Source organism: Narcine bancroftii, chromosome 1 (assembly GCF_036971445.1).
Source record: "Narcine bancroftii isolate sNarBan1 chromosome 1, sNarBan1.hap1, whole genome shotgun sequence".
Taxonomy (NCBI): domain Eukaryota; kingdom Metazoa; phylum Chordata; class Chondrichthyes; order Torpediniformes; family Narcinidae; genus Narcine; species Narcine bancroftii.
Genome location: NC_091469.1, coordinates 386,086,689 through 386,102,788, shown reverse-complemented (window position 1 = coordinate 386,102,788; position 16,100 = coordinate 386,086,689). Strand labels below are relative to the sequence as shown.

General features: G+C 36.1%; 1 protein-coding gene across 6 annotated transcripts in view; it reads left to right on the top strand.

The window, feature by feature from the left end:
* The window catches only part of LOC138751385 (uncharacterized), a 72,561-nt gene that overhangs the window by 12,213 nt on the left and 44,248 nt on the right, over nucleotides 1-16,100 (top strand). For 3 of the 6 annotated variants that reach the window (XR_011349886.1, XM_069913595.1, XM_069913599.1), the window contains exons 2-3: nucleotides 15,576-15,611; nucleotides 15,752-15,788. The gene's annotated coding sequence lies outside the window, so the exon portion shown is untranslated. Of the gene's footprint in view, nucleotides 1-810; nucleotides 924-15,575; nucleotides 15,612-15,751; nucleotides 15,789-16,100 lie in introns of all 6 variants that reach the window. The other 3 variants (XM_069913598.1, XM_069913597.1, XM_069913596.1) reach the window with 3 other exon arrangements.

Genomic DNA, 16,100 nt, shown 5'->3' with positions numbered 1-16,100 from the left:
GCCAAATCTCTTTAATCATCTTCACTGAAACGATGTCTGGAAAAACCGTTGTAATTGAAGATGCATTTTGCAGCGCCACCACTGTAGCAGTCGAATGACAGCTCTTTAATTCTCCAGCTGGTGGCGCCCCAGCTGATTCAACTGTCAAAGACTGAGTAACAGCACTCACAGTGGCCGTTGTGTGAAAGTTCATACCAAGCTTGAACAATAAAGATGAAAGAAAGTTTCTCAAGGACCACAGAGCATATTTACCTAAATATAGGTTAGGATAAAAGTTCAACACATTTAAAATATTAAGACTTGTATATTAACATTCCATGGTACCCAATCATCAAATATTCTGGGAGTTCAGGAGTCTGAAGGCTTGGGGGGGGTGGGGAGCTCTTGCCCAATCTGGATGCTATGGGCCCAAGTGCTGCTTTACCTCCTATCAGATGGCAGAAGGGAAAACGGTTTACTTTAGGGGTGTGGAGTCCTTCAAAATGCCTTTCGCCTGCATCAACTGTTGTAGGTGTCCTTCATGGTAGGAAGAGAGCCCCCAATGATCTTTTCCGTTGATTTCACTATCCTCTGTGGGGTCTTACGAGTCGAGGAGGAACAGCTTCCAAACAAACAAACAAGGAACTTGATACTCTTGACTACCTCAGAGGAGGAGCTGTCAAATGGTCAGTGGAACGTGGTCCCCTCGGGGCCTCTTGAAATCATCAACCATCTCTTTTGTTTTATTGTAATTCTGATGCAGGTTGTTGGCTGTGCATCAGTCCATTAGTGGCTGTACTTCATCTCTGCACTGACTTGTCATCCTTGCAGATCAGGCCTACTGCAGTTGTGTCATCAGCAAACTTGGTGATGTGGAACAAGCTGTGTTTAACTGCACAGTCGTGGGTCAGTCGAGTGAACAGCAGTGGACTCAGCACACATAGGTGCATAATGATAAATATTAATGAATTTCATTTAGTAATAAAAATGGTATTGAAACCTACATTGAAAAAAATTTTAAAAAACAAAAAACACTTTACTAATGATCTAATTGCCTTTGATCCTGAATTAACTATTTGAATTAATAAACCATTTAGTTTATAAAATGTTAAGCTCTTTGATTTTTGAAATGTCTATTTAAATGAATATTTTAGTTTTTTTACTTTAAGGTGTTCTCTTATTAATTAGCAATATTGGCTGTTATATTATGGATACATAATTGGTTTATCAGCTTTTGTTCTTGGCATAACTACTACCTTTGTTTTGTTTGGAAAACTTTCAAGGTTTCACTCTAATGGAGTTTTGACAGCAGGAACTTTTTGGGGATGAGTAATTTAGTTAGCTGCGTACTGTCTGTCTTTTGGTCAGCTTTCTGGCTTTGGATGGAGGGAGAAAGGGGTTTTAATTTTTCTTTAGAAGTTGTTCTGGCTTTGTATAATCTCACCTGCTTTTGGCTTCTTCACTTACAATGCTTGTTTAGTATGTTTGATCAAGTTCCCTATTTGTTAGCTTCTTATTTAAAGAGTTAAAATGGATCAACTAATTTAGTTACTTAGTTTAATGTTAAAATGAAATAAGATTTTTGCTTATGCTAAGAAACTTGGGTCCCAATTATATTTTTGTTTGCCATAACTTGGAAGTTTGACATGGATTTGGGTATAGAAAGATGGCATGCTGAAGTTTTGAGTTGTATAGCACTTGAGAAAATTACTTATCACTTAATAGACAAATACTATATATTTTGCAAAATGTGGAGCCATAATTTACTAAATTTGGGTGTAAATATTTAAATGAAACTCTGACATTCCCTTTCTCCTTAAGGTCTCAGCATATAAGAAACTTTAAAGTGAGAGGTACAACTGTTGAGAGTCTCTTGTCCCCCTTTTATTTTTTAGTAGGGTTTTTTCTTTTTGTATGTCACAAGTATTGGTTTGTTTTATGATTAATCATGTGTATTCTTTTACGTGGTTCTAAATTTATAAATAATAATAAAAAGTCCCAATTATATTTTTGCAAGAAACGGATACATAATAGTGATAACATGCATCTTTTTAGAAGGTGGATCAGGCTACATTTTCACTCATCATTTCAGGCCCAATCCAGAGGGGTATTGATTTTTTAAAAATATGTATATACATACACAATTCCCTTTGTCAATGTAATGCTATCTCAGACACAAATAGTCACTTTGTTATTGTGACAGGGAAATTATATAATAAATTGGTGGTGTTTGCTAATGTTTATGCCCCGAATGTGGATGACTAGATTTTTAAAACTTTTTTTTTCCCCACTCTTGCCTGATTTGAGTCTTTATTCATTAGTGATTGGAGGAGACTTTAACAGCTGGTTAGACCTGGTTTTAGGTAATTCGTCTCCTAAGCCAGCCATTTTGAATAAATCAGTTTTATTCATTCAATTTTTTAATTAAAATGTGATATTGATGTCTGGCTTTTTTTTCATTCAAAAGTTGGGGAATTTTTTTCTCTCGTGATCATCATATATTTGCAGATTGACGTTTTTTTAAAATTGATAGTCAAATGACCCTATTAATTTAATCTTGTGAATACAAAAATATAGTGATTTCTGACCATGGTCCTGTGTTCCTATATTTAAACTTTCCTGACTATCCCCAAAAAAGACTGGCAATTTAATTCAACTCTACTATCTGATAAGGGATTTTTAAAGTTCTTGGAGGATCAAATTACTCTATTTTGGGGGGGGAAAAACCACTGTGGAAGAGACTTCTAGTCTTGTTGTTTGGGATGCTTTTATTAGGAGACAAATTATCTCTTGTACTGCAAGCATTATGAAAAGGGTGAATCAAGAGAAAACTGATATAGCTAACCAGCTAAAACAATTAGATTAAGGGTGTGCTCTGACTCCAGACCCTGCTTTAACTAAAAAGCGTGTGGAAATTAAAACTAAATATGAGCTTCTAACATATCCAATTAAAATAATTTCTTATTCACAGATATGTTTGCAGTGCGGACAGTCTTTTACAAATAAAGAACACAGCAGAACCTATTTAAATTAAACATTTTTAATACTTCAATTATAACACTGATGGGAGAGGGGGGCAACACTGAAATATCAATGATATTCCTATAGTGCTGGTACACAGTCAAATTTCATACAGAAATGGGTCAATTGCATCGTAAATTTTAGATTAATTCCTTCATATGACTTTACACATTCTAACTAATTGAAAACCGCTTTCATATTTGTTCATGGACTTAGAATTTCTTTGTTTTAGCTGGAGATGTTTCCAAAAACCTCTAATTACTCCTTAGCTTCAATTACTCATTAAATCCTGTCACAACTAATGTCTCCTACAAATGAAGGATGTCTTTTTTTTTAAAAAAAAAAATCCATATGACCAATTTATGTGACAGCCTGGAGTCTTTTTATCCCCCAGAGGGTTCACTTTAAGTTTAAAAAGTTCATCTATGTTTACTATCCATAGTTCTTAGCAATAAGACTTGGCCATATACAATGTAAAAACTCCCAGAATTATTTACAAAGTCACAAAATAATACTTAATTAACCCCAAATCTTCTAGATTCCCTCTTTTATCATGCTATAACTAATTAGATTTTAACACTTTTATGACTACAATGTATCAAATAGTACAAGTAAGGGTCCCCATAGCCCTCCTAGTAAATTAAAAGGCTCTTAATTTTAATATGGATGGATAAATCTGTGATGTTAGATGATTCATCTGTGATTTATACATACAACATTTTTTCCCAATAAGAGCCCAAGTGTGCCTGTTTTCTGGTAAAATGATGTCCAAGACCATCCTGTTTTGAATTACAGCATGTACTTCAGTCTCTTCAGTAGTTATGGGCATTATCTGACTGAGTGTTAGTAAGGGGTTAAAACAATACAATTTGTCATTTGTTCCAGAGATACTGCTAAGTTAATGATTTCGTGTGAATTCCGGGCTGTTCTATAATAGGGAAAAGCAATCATCTAGATCCTTTCATTTTCAGATATTCCACATTTATCCATTCCCAAGTATGGATGCTCTTGCAATGCGGCAAGATTCATAAATGTGGACTATATAGGCCAGATAGCAACACCCTATCCATAGTTTATAGCTTGGCTGGGTGTGTCACTGCTGGGCAGTTTCCCTTGGAAGCCAGATATCGGCTCTATTGCCACATATCCAGTATGTGTCATGTACTGGTCTCGCACCGATAACATCTTTACAATTGTGGTATTGTAGCGGCTGCTACACAAACAGAAACACACCACTAACACGGTATGGGTTTTGAGCGAACTGTTTATTCAAACTTCACGCACTCCCTTTAAGGGCCACACGAGCTCCTCCCCCGCACTGGCGGTGATGTCATGCTCGCCCAAGGCATGCGCTTTGGTCTAAGGCACTGAGGTCCCCCATTAGCGCAATCTTCTCATGGCTGCCCCACCGATACGGCGATACAAGCAGGGCCAGTTCGCCATGAACGATGTGCGCCACCACACTATTTGAAATGCAACTGCTTTTTCCTACAAAGATGATACTGTGACAGGTTATATTGTGTTTTTATTGTATAAAGATGTTTTTGGGAGAAAAATTGGGGCAGTTTTTTTTAAAGTGTAGGTCACATACAAACACTTTAAAATAGATCTCATTTAAAATACTGGAGCTCTGTTCATGCTGAACAGTTTGGTGCTAAGAGCCTTTGCAAAAGCTTTGGAGAGTGCCCAAGAGCCATCACTAAAGGATTGTTGTTTACAAAAAAGCAACAGATGAAAGAACTCATCGGAGCCGCAGGCTGTCTGGAGTGGAACTTGTTCTAAGAGGGTCATGTGGTTTTGCAAGCAGAGAGAGTTTTTTTTTTAAAAAAAAGAGGCTTTCTCTCAAGAGAGAGGGTGAGAGATCAGTTCTGCAGTTTTACATTAGCAGTAGCAGGTGGGACTGGAACAGGACAAGCTGGCGAGCTTGTGGAAAACTCCATTTGGAAGATGGGTTGTGAGTGCTTAGTTCAGCTTGGTCAAAACCCTTGTGGTTAGGACTGGCTGCCTAATATTTCACTTGAAATATGAGAAACAAAAAGAAAGAGCTTATCATCTGGAGAACCCTGATGGGGCAAATTTCTTCACCAAGACACTGAAGTGACTGGTTACAAGGAATCAGTTGTGGGTGTCCAGCGAACAACTAATCTCTCTCTGAAAATCGACAAGAACTTCCTGAGCTGTAACCATTTACCTTTCAAGCACCAAAGCCTGGTCAACTTTATAAATGTTAAATTTTGTACACAGTATAAGAATTGCCTGCAGCCAGTAGACTTGGTGGAATGAGAAGTGAGATTGGACTATGAATCAAAGAACTTTTCTGAACTTACACACACATTACGTATATGTGACCTTAGAATTAGGTTAGTTAAGTTAATAGTAATAAATTAAAGTTTGATCCTGTTTTCATATTTAAAGATAATTAAAAGCAACTTTTTAAGTAACCATTTATCTTGGTGAATTTCTATTGCTGCTGAGTTTTGGGGTTCTCTGGGCTCGTAACAATATCGTTTCCCTTCTGGAAGTTACGATTGCACTTAGCATCAATTATCCTGAAATCATAACTGGAGGTTTTGGGTATTGTGATAGAATATTTGTAGGTCTATTTGGGAGATAAATTGGTAAGATTAGAGTAGGTTACATACATACACATACTTTAAAACAGATCTTATTTGAAATATTGAAGAATTCATATTAAATGACTTTACAAACTATGGAGAATGCTATGCACAGTTCACAAGTGTGTGCTAATTGAAATAATGTCATTAAATGAATAGACCATTGTCTTGGATTGGAGTCAGCTGTGTTGAACATTTTTACGAGACTTCTGACCTTTCTGCAAAGTGCTCACTCAAAGGCAACAGCTTGACTAAGAAAACTAATGCCTATTTCTTGCTGGAGAAGGTCAGGGGTTTTGCAAGTGAGAGAGTCACATGGGCTTTCTGGCAGTTAGAGAGTGATTGAACATACAGCTGAAACAAGCAGGAGAAGCTTGTTGGAACTGAAACAGAAAAGCTCCAGAGCAGCGGATGGCAGGAAGTGCTATCTGTCTGATGTTTCTCTTTGAATAAGAGAAACAGAAATGAACTATGCGGTAGCCTGAAAGAAAGGTTATTGTGAAATACAACGTGTTCGCAATCACTACTCAGGAGGCAGTCTTGGAGAACAAGTTTTATTTCGGGTCTGCAGAGCCGGGTGTCTCTTAGTCCCAAGACACACCGGAGATTTGAAATCATCACTCTTGTACAATTCCGCACTTAACAAAGACACCTTCCCTTACAGCTCCTTCCAATCGGAACCCCAATATTTTGCAGCCTTCCCATTTCTCTTCCCATCCTCCCTGATTCTACAGGGTTCCTCCTTGTTCATACATCACATGTTATGTTAATCAGGCAGTCTTGTCATTAGGGGCGTACAGGTTAATATTGATATTCTCATTAAGCAAGCGCAGTAGTGTCTGAAGGTTACCCTAGGTCATTTTGCCAGTTTGAATCATAATTCATTGTCCTTGAAGATTCTGATACACAAGGGATCCACTAACTGTTAGCTAACTGTTCTCAAGTGCTAATCTAATCACATTCCACTACTTCTCACAGTGGTGGTAGTTTAATCACATTCCACCGCTATTCACAGTTATCATTTGGAGAACCCTGATGGGGAAAATATTGAGGTGACTAATGGTGGTACTTCAGTTGTGGAAATCCTGGAACAACAAATCTCTCTCTGCAAACCCTACGAGAACCTTCCTGAGTGGCAAATATTTACCTTTTGAGCACCAAAGCCTGGAGAACTTTATACATGCACAGTATAAGAATTACCTGCAACCATTGAACTTGGAAGAATGAGAAGTGAGATTGAACTGTGAACCAAATAACTTTTCTTAAATTTACACACACATTACATACACGGGCTTAGAATTAGAAGGGGGTTAAGTTGGGTTTAGTTAAATTAATAGAGATAAGTTAAAGTTTGATTCTGTTTTCATGTTTAAGGATATTTAAAAACAACTTTTGTTTAAGTACCTACTTGTCTTGGTGAATATCTATTGCTGCTGGGTTTTGGAGTCCTTTGGACTTGTAACGGTATGTAAGGCTAGGGAAGCTTTTGTGTTTTAAGCTTGTTTTATTATATATACTTTATTTAATATAAAACCACTTAGCAAACATATCACAATATTTCAAACTTAATCCAAATATATGTGGTATTTTTTTTTATAAAAAAGGAAGAGTAAAGAGGGACAAGAAAACCACAGGAGGAGTACTTCTCTTTCTAATACTTTTAAACATTATTTATAGAGACATAGAAGAGAAAGGGAATGTTTGAGATTCATTTAAATTTTAATACAAACTTTGTAAACATGGGCTCAATATTTCACAAAATGTATGATATTTATCTTATAAGTAATTTTCTCGTTTATGCATTCCAAATCAGTATCCGACTTCCAAGTTACAGCAATACATTTTTTAGCTATTGTCAAGGCAATTTGAACAAATTTTACTTGATACAGATTTAGTTTTAATCCCTATAATATCTCCCAGTAAATATAACTTTGGATCCTGTGGGAATCTTACTCCAGTTGTTCATCCTAAATTACCTATTTCAAATTAAAAAAACTGCCAAATTGAATGCAAAAAAAAGTACCAACTTCTTGTCCACCTCTCCAACATAAACTTGAATAAATATAATTTGCAACTTGTATAACTTTTGCTATTCTATATATCTATTTATTTATATATATTTACAAATCTGTTTCTCCTATTTTATCAAGTTCTATATTTATCCATTGTAACTTGTATAACTTTTGCTATTCTATATATCTATTTATTTATATATATTTACAAATCTGTTTCTCCTATTTTATCAAGTTCTATATTTATCCATTCTGGAACATTGTTTAATTCATACATTACATTAATAATTCTCACTGTGCTGCTTTATAATAATTCATAAAATCATATTTCCTTGTCAATTTCTTAAAAGAAATCCTAGCCATTTTACTTTTCCATAAATAAATTTTTCTAACATACACTTAATTCCTTAAAAAAAAAATTCAGGAATTGAAATTGGAATCTATTGGAAATAAATATTGTATTTGAGGTAAAAAATTCAAATTGACGCAATTTACTTTATTCACCAAAGGAATGGGTAACATATTCCATTTTACCAAATCCTCTTTAATTTTATTTAATAAAGATAAATAATTTAATTTATATAATTTTGTCATACTGATTGCACACGAATACCTAAATATTCCAAGATCTGGTGATATAGATTCAATTACTTCCTTACATTTCTGATCATCTCCATTAACTAAAGACATTATTTCATTGTTTTCCAAATTAATTTTGTATCCCGATATGTCTTCATATTCTTTTATTCTAATTTTAAGTTGTTGCAAGGAATTTACAGGGACTATTAAATTAATCAAAACACCTGCGGATAAATTTATTTTATATTCTTCTTGCTTCACCTTAATCTTTGAGTCTTGTCTTATTAATTCAGCTAATGGTTCTATTGCTAAAACAAATAAGGCTGGTGACAATGGGCAATCTTGTAATCTTGATCTCATTAATTCAAAAGATGTCGAAATCAATCCATTTGTCACTACTTTTACAATTTTAAAAAATATAGCATTTTATCCCAATCTATAAGCATTGAACCTAATTTACATTTCTCTAAAACTTTAAAGAGGAAATCCCATTCTAATATATCAAATGCCTTTTCAGCATCCAAAGTCACTGCCACACTTAAACCTCCTTTTCTTAACCAAAGGTATCAAACTAAGAAGCCTCGCTACATTTTCTACAGATTTCCGATCTTTAATAGATCTAGTTTGATCCATATGTATTAATCTTGGCAAATTTGCCAATCTTTTTGCTAATATTTTATAACCAATATTTAATAATGTGGATATTTTATGGTAAATTGTCAATTTATTCAGAACAATGAATGTATATGTGCCTAATGTAGATTATGGTAAATTTGTACAAGATATTTTTATGCAATTATCAAATGCTAAGAGAAAAATTATATTGGGGGAGATTTTAATTTTACTTTAGACCCTATAATAGATAAATCAGGAGTTAAAATGATGAAAAATAAAGTAGCTAAAATAGCAATAGATTTAATGAAAGACATGCGTTCAGTGGATATGTGGAGAAGAATTCATCCAAGTGAAAGAGATTATTTTTTCTCTTTTTGGCATAAAACCTATTCATGCATAGATGTGTTTTTAATTTCTGCACAATTTCAATTTAGAGTGCAAAAAGGTTGACTATCAAGTGTGAGTTCTATCAGATCATTCACCTTTAATTTTGTCAACTTTGTTGGAAGAACAAACGGTAGGTTGTAGGTGGAGATTAAATACAACATTACTGGAAATAAAAGAATTTTATTTGGTGACAACAGATAATTTTTTTTCCTGAAACTAATGATTCATTAACAAGAAAGTTTACAATACGTGGTTTTATGAATGCATATTTGAGGTCATATAATGTTATACTTCAAAAGTAAAGAAGGAATAATGAATGAAGTGGATCAGTTGGGGAAAAAAATAATTAAATTAAAGAAGGAAATACAAGTGCAAAAGAGAAAAGAATATTGTTAGAATCAAAAACATTAAGATTTCTTTGGCTCTGCTTCGCGGACGAAGATTTATGGAGGGGGTAAAAGTCCACGTCAGCTGCAGCTCGTTTGTGGCTGATAAGTCCGATGCGGGACAGGCAGACACTGTTGCAGCGGCTGCAGGGGAAAATTGGTTGGTTGGGGTTGGGTGTTGGGTTTTTCCTCCTTTTGGAGAGAGGTATAATGAGATCGCAACAAAAATATTACAAATTAGGTGAAAGGGCTCAAAGTACTGGCATGGCAATTAAAGGCAGAGCAAGTTTCTAGAACAATAATTGCCACAACTGGTCAAATCACCTATAAAACACAGGAAATACATAATAATTTTAAGGAATTCTATGCCAAACTTTATCAATCAGAATCTTTGAAAGATGGTAGTAAAATAGAAGAGTATTTGCGACAAGTTAAATTAACTGTTAGATGAAGAAGAAAAATTAGAATTATCTAATACTTTTTCTGAAATTGAAATCTGAGCCTTGATGTCATTACAGAATAATAAAACACTAGATGAAGATGGTTTTCCACCAGAATTTTATAAAGAATTTAAGGGAATATTAGCACCTGTATTAATGGCAGGTGTTAGACCAAATGAAAGAGGTACATGGCCTACCAGAATCTTTTAAAACACAATAAATAACAGTAATACCGAAGAAAGGGAAGGATTGTTTACAACCACCTTCATATAGACCTATATCATTGTTGAATATGGATTATAAAATTGTATCAAAATTATTAGCTAATTGGTTAGTTAAATTTTTACCAAAATTAATAAATATGGATCAAACTAGTTTTATTAAAAATAGAAGAGTGGCAGATGATAGTTAAATTTTCTAAGTTTGATAAATGTAGCATAAAATAGAAAGATACCAGCGGTAGTAGTTATGTTAGATGCAGAGAAATCATTTGATAGATTGGAATAGGATTTTTTGTTTAAAGCACTTAATGCATTTGGGATTCCAAATACTTTTGTAAATTGGATAAAATCGTTTTATGATCAGCCAAAAGCAAAAGTGGTTACAAACAGTGGGTGGAGAGGGGAATATGTCAGGAACATGCCAAGGGGTATCTGCATTATTACCATTGTCATCATTCCAGATATTCCCGTCCCAATAATCAATTACATGAGGATCGTCGCCATTCCTTTCATGGCACGAATACGATGTGGATTGGGTTCTACCCCTTGCTTATCCTTATCTGCACAGAGCTGCTGCCGGAGTTTAATATTACGGCAGATCGTTTGGACATGCTTATCCTCCATTCTTTGGCTCGGTCCTGACTGGTGCGAACAATCTCGCTCATCATGGAACAGCGTTGTCGCATGGCTTCTATCTCCTCCTCTAGTTGCTCTCTCTTGTGCTGGGATTCTACTTCTCTTTGAACAGAATCTGCTTCACGCTGAACGGCGCGGCGTAAGGCTGTGGCCAGCAGCCAAAAACCGACCGTCAACGTCCCCTTTTTAACAGGAAATTTACTTTTTCGAAGGAGACTGGCAACCCGCTCTCCCAGAGGCAAACTTGATGAATCTTAACTTCTCATCCCAAGTAATGGGTGATCCCAACAAAGACAGGGTATTGGCCAACATGCCAAACCCATCGTCTTTGGAAGTCCATCCCGGAATCGAGAACTGCTCAGGGCTCACCTCTTTCTTTCGGTGAAATATCTCAAGACCAATCCTGCCGACTAGGCCAATTGTCCTGGGTAAATTTGTACCTCTCACTTTGTTGGTTTTAGATTGGTCACAGTGTTTGAGCTACCAAAAGAAAATAGACACACACGCCGAGAGCACTTCAGTTTATTCAAATCTTTATTACAAATTCTAAAGCTGATATCAAACTACAATATGCAAGCCCTTCCCAATTATACATCAACGCCTGGACTGGTCCCAACTGCCGAAGCGAGGCAACGACTGCACACTTTCAAAAGTAGGTTGTCGGGGCAGGGACCTGCTGGTAGCAGCTTCTCCACCTCCCCCGACCGGGACATTGGTTGGACTCTAGAAGTTCTTCTTCTTGCTGAGAGAGGTTGCCACCTCTCGGACAGTCTCTCACTTCAGCAGCGGGACCATGGCTTATATTACCCAAAAACTGCTTACTCAAGCACCTATTCCCAGCACAAAAAGAAAGATAAGCGAGCAAGCTAGCATGCTAGGCTTCTATCGAATAACACAACTTTCATTGCTTATCATTTTGAATACAATGGTTTATTTTGCGTCAAGGTTCGGTCTCTGCCTGAAAGACTGTGACCAAAACAAGCAGGAAGATTGAATGTTCTTGGTACACAGATGTCTTTTTGTTAGATAACTGCATCTCTGGGCCCCATGGTGGAATTTAGCTTATGTCTGCTGAGTCTTGGTACACAGATGTCTTTTTGTTAGATAACTGCATCTCTGGGCCCCATGGTGGAATTTAGCTTATGTCTGCTGAGTCTCAAGCAGGTTACTGATTCTCAGCCTTGCAGAAGCAAAAAATATGGTTTAAAGCTGAAGCAAAAAGTATGGTTTAAATCCTCCAATACAACTTTCTTAATTAGTCTTTATCAGCTCTTCCAATTTGTTTACAATCTGAGTAGTATACCTTCCCCAGAGGTGCTTCAACCTTCACTGCCATAAGAGTGGTCAGCAACACTTGAACAGGGCCTTTTCAGCATTCCTAATTTCTTCCGATCCCAATTTCGAATTAGTACGTAGTTGCAGGGCTGAAGGATGGGTATCTGTTTGTTGTCAATTGTTTCCTCAGGATACCTCTGAGTTTCTTTAACCTGTAAATGTAGGGTTGACATGTGCCTTGGTTAGTTGCTGTACATGGGAGACCATTTTCTCTGACAATTTAGTCAACATGTTTTTTAAGGTCCCTGGTAAATCAATAATAACAAGACAATACTTATAGCTATGTACTCTTAAGCAATTCTTTAAAATCAATCTATATAGGCATTCATGTCCTTCCCTGAAGACATTTAATTTCTTTACCAGGATTATTTTTCTGGCAGATAATACCCAGTTGGTGCTCCACTCACAAGGTGGCTTGAAAGGGTTCGACCCGGTCAGCATCATCCAAAGTCAACCAGGTCCCTGCCCTACTTCAGAGGTAGTCAGAGAACCCAGTTAAACTTACCCAGGTTGCGTCCACTGGTGGCTTGAACAGCAAAATAGCCGACCCAGTTACTCCTGTGATGTCAGCGCTTGCGCGTTGGTGTCACAGGGAAACCCCAATTGAAGCGTCTGTGATGATCAGGGGAGAAAGGGGTTGCTGCCAGGGCCCGGTGTGGAGAAGGGCGGGGGGGTGGGGGCGGGGTGGGGCGAAGGTTGCTGCCATGTGAGGAGGAGAGACTTGGTCACAATCTGAGGGAGTGAGGTCATTGCCATGGGGGAGAGATCAATGTCTTTTTGGGCATTGGGGGTGCCATGATCAACAGGAGAAGGGTTACTACCACGGGGGCAAGAGGAGAGGGGTTGGCTGCCGCAGAGAGGAAAGGTGTCAGCTGCTGCTGGGGCAGAGAGGTCAGCTGCTGCGGGTTGGGGGGGGGTGCGCGATTGACATGGGAGAGAGATTTACAGCTGGTGGGGGGACGGGGGAGGGCTAGTTTGTGTGATGCGTCATCGCAGGGGTGAGATCCCCCTTAAATTGCTGGGTTGGCAATTTACTGGGGCCACACCCCCCTCCCCCCAGCTTAAAAGATGCTGGAGACACCTTGCCCCACTAATCGCACCTGGGTCCCAGGAAGGCTACTCACTCACTCACCTTACAGAAATTCCTAAGCGCTGGGTATACCATCCTTTGTTTCTGTTTTTTAATTATTTTGGTGCCTGATTTCTTTCCTCTCACATTCAGCCTCTGGGGCTTCGTTTTTTTTTGTGCACTCTCCTTTGTATAGTACACTATCCTTCTATGATTTGTATTTTTTTCCTCCAGTTACATATACATGAAGATAAAACAGGTAAACTATTAGCTAATCAATTAAAAACTTTAGTATCAAACAATAAATAAATCTAATGATGTTATGACAACTTGTTATTTAGAAATTAATGATGCCTTTCAGGAATTTTATTTTGAACTGTCTAGCTCTGACCTAAGGATGATAGTGGAATCAATAATTTTTTTTAAGTTCAATTAAATATTCCTGTACTATCTGCTGATGACCTGAAGAAATTAGATCAATCTATTTTGTATGAAAAAATTGCCAAGGCTGTATGTTCATTACATTCTGAGAAATTAACGGGTCCTGATGGATTTCCTGGAGAACTTTATAAGACTTTTTGTCTCAATACTTGTACCTTACCTCTTTTTTCCTGATTCTTTTAAATTGGGCAAATTGCCAGTCTTTTTACGAGGCTTTCATCTTGCTAATTCTTAAAGAATAAAAATCCAGTCGATTGCTCTTCATACAGGCCAATTTCTCTACTCAACATTGACACTAAAATTCTATCCAAAGTTTTGACTCGTAAACTTGAAAATATTTTGCCATTTATTATATCTGATGATCAGACTGAATTTATTAAAAATCACTTTTCCCATTTCAATATACGCCCTTTAATAACTATTCTATACCTTCCTTCTAGGGAGGTTTTGGAATGTGTGATATCTCTGGATGTGGAGAAGGCTTTTGATCCGTATAGTTTGGAATTATTTATTCAAGGCTTTAGAAAAATGATTGATACAGCTTTTAAAGAATGGTGTAGATTAGGTATTAAATGTTTTAAAGATTTATTTATCGAAGGAATTCTTGCTTCTTTTGAACAACTGTCAGGTAATATAAATTACCAAATATTTTTTTTTTGTTATTTACAGATTATAGATTTAATAGGATCTCAATTAAATAGATGTAATTTTTAATTTACAACCTTTTTATAACAGATCAATATCTAACATTTATGGCATGTTGTTGGGAATAAGAGGCTCTTTTAGATAAAATTTAAAAAAGCTGGGACAGGACCAGCTCGGAATAAACTTGAAAAGTCATTTTCAAATTACCTTTGTGTCCACCACTCCCTACTACAATTTTTTGCTTTTTAAAATATTATTGCGTTTAATAGAAAAAAAACTTTATACATGGTCTTCTAATTAATAGCAAATCAAATCATATATATACATTATTGTGTAAATTGTAAATCCGTAGTATAACCATAATTATTTACTTAACTATTCCATTCAAAACATCAAATTCTTTGACTATATTGAGTTAACAGTTAATCCATTCCTAATAATATTGCTAAAATTACTGTTGTCCAGAAACTAGATAAGATATAATTAATATTTCCTTGTATTAAAAAAAGAGATTTTGTACTTCTCAGGTATTCTAGTCGTCTTCTGTTATATGATTAATATTAGTGATCCACAGTTAAACCTATCTTTACCTAGTTTATCTCTACTAATAAAAAGGAAAAAAAACCCTAATAATCAAACCCCTCCCTCTAAACAAGGTTAGCTTCTATAAATTATATAGATATGAATTGAAAAACAACTTTCACATACTAGACAGGGAGTCTCAAGACCATCCGTACACTTTAAGTTGTGATAATCCATGATTGGGTCCCACATCTTATCAAATTCAAAATTTACATCTTTGATGTTATATCTAATTTTTTTCCAAACTTGGGTAAGACATGATATCATGTAACCATTGAATATGAGGTCCGCTGCTGCTGCTGGCACTGGGAGCCTGGCGTCCCTGGTCAGTTCAGGTCCAAAAAACATTTAGGTAAGTGAGGATTTCTGATTTGTTTCAGATATCCTCAATTATCCAAAATTATCCAGGATTTTGAAGAATCTGATTTCAGATAATTGGTGTTGTGCTGTATTAGCTTTTTCTTCTTTTATGGCGAGGTGGACAGTGTTGCTCAGATGGAAGGATGATGCTCCCCTACTCTTATTCAGTGGCTATGTGACATCATGTCATGTTTAAATTTAGATGCTCATTTTCCAATTTGAATTTTTAAATTTTCAAACTCGTCTCACTAGGCAGGCAGCGAACGAAAGAACCACACAGCATCAAAAGTGAGTTGAACCAAGTGACTAATAAAACTCTCTCACAATTTAAATCCCACCTGCAATTTGTGAATTATAATGTGATTGCTTCAATTTTCCATGGAAAGTAATTTTAAACTTATTTTTCTTTTTATTAATCGTGGCATCAGGGCTCAACAGGTTGGACAATTTTAAAGGGAACTTTAGGTGAGTATGATTGATTTCTGAATTGGATTTTAAATGCAATCTCTTTTATTGTAAAGAGACAAACTTGAGCAACATTTCATTTTGGATTGGGATGTTAGATTTTTTTTTTAGCTTTAAGGACATCTGTAGTGGGAAAATACTGCCAGGGTCTTTTCCTCCATAAAACATATTTTGGGATTTTGTCAATGTCAGAATATTTATGAATACTCATGACCTAAACTGGGTTAGTTTATACAACTCCTCTGTGTTTTCCTACAGTTTTTTTGTCTATAAAATTACTATTACTGTTTTTCATGTATTATTGAATTATAG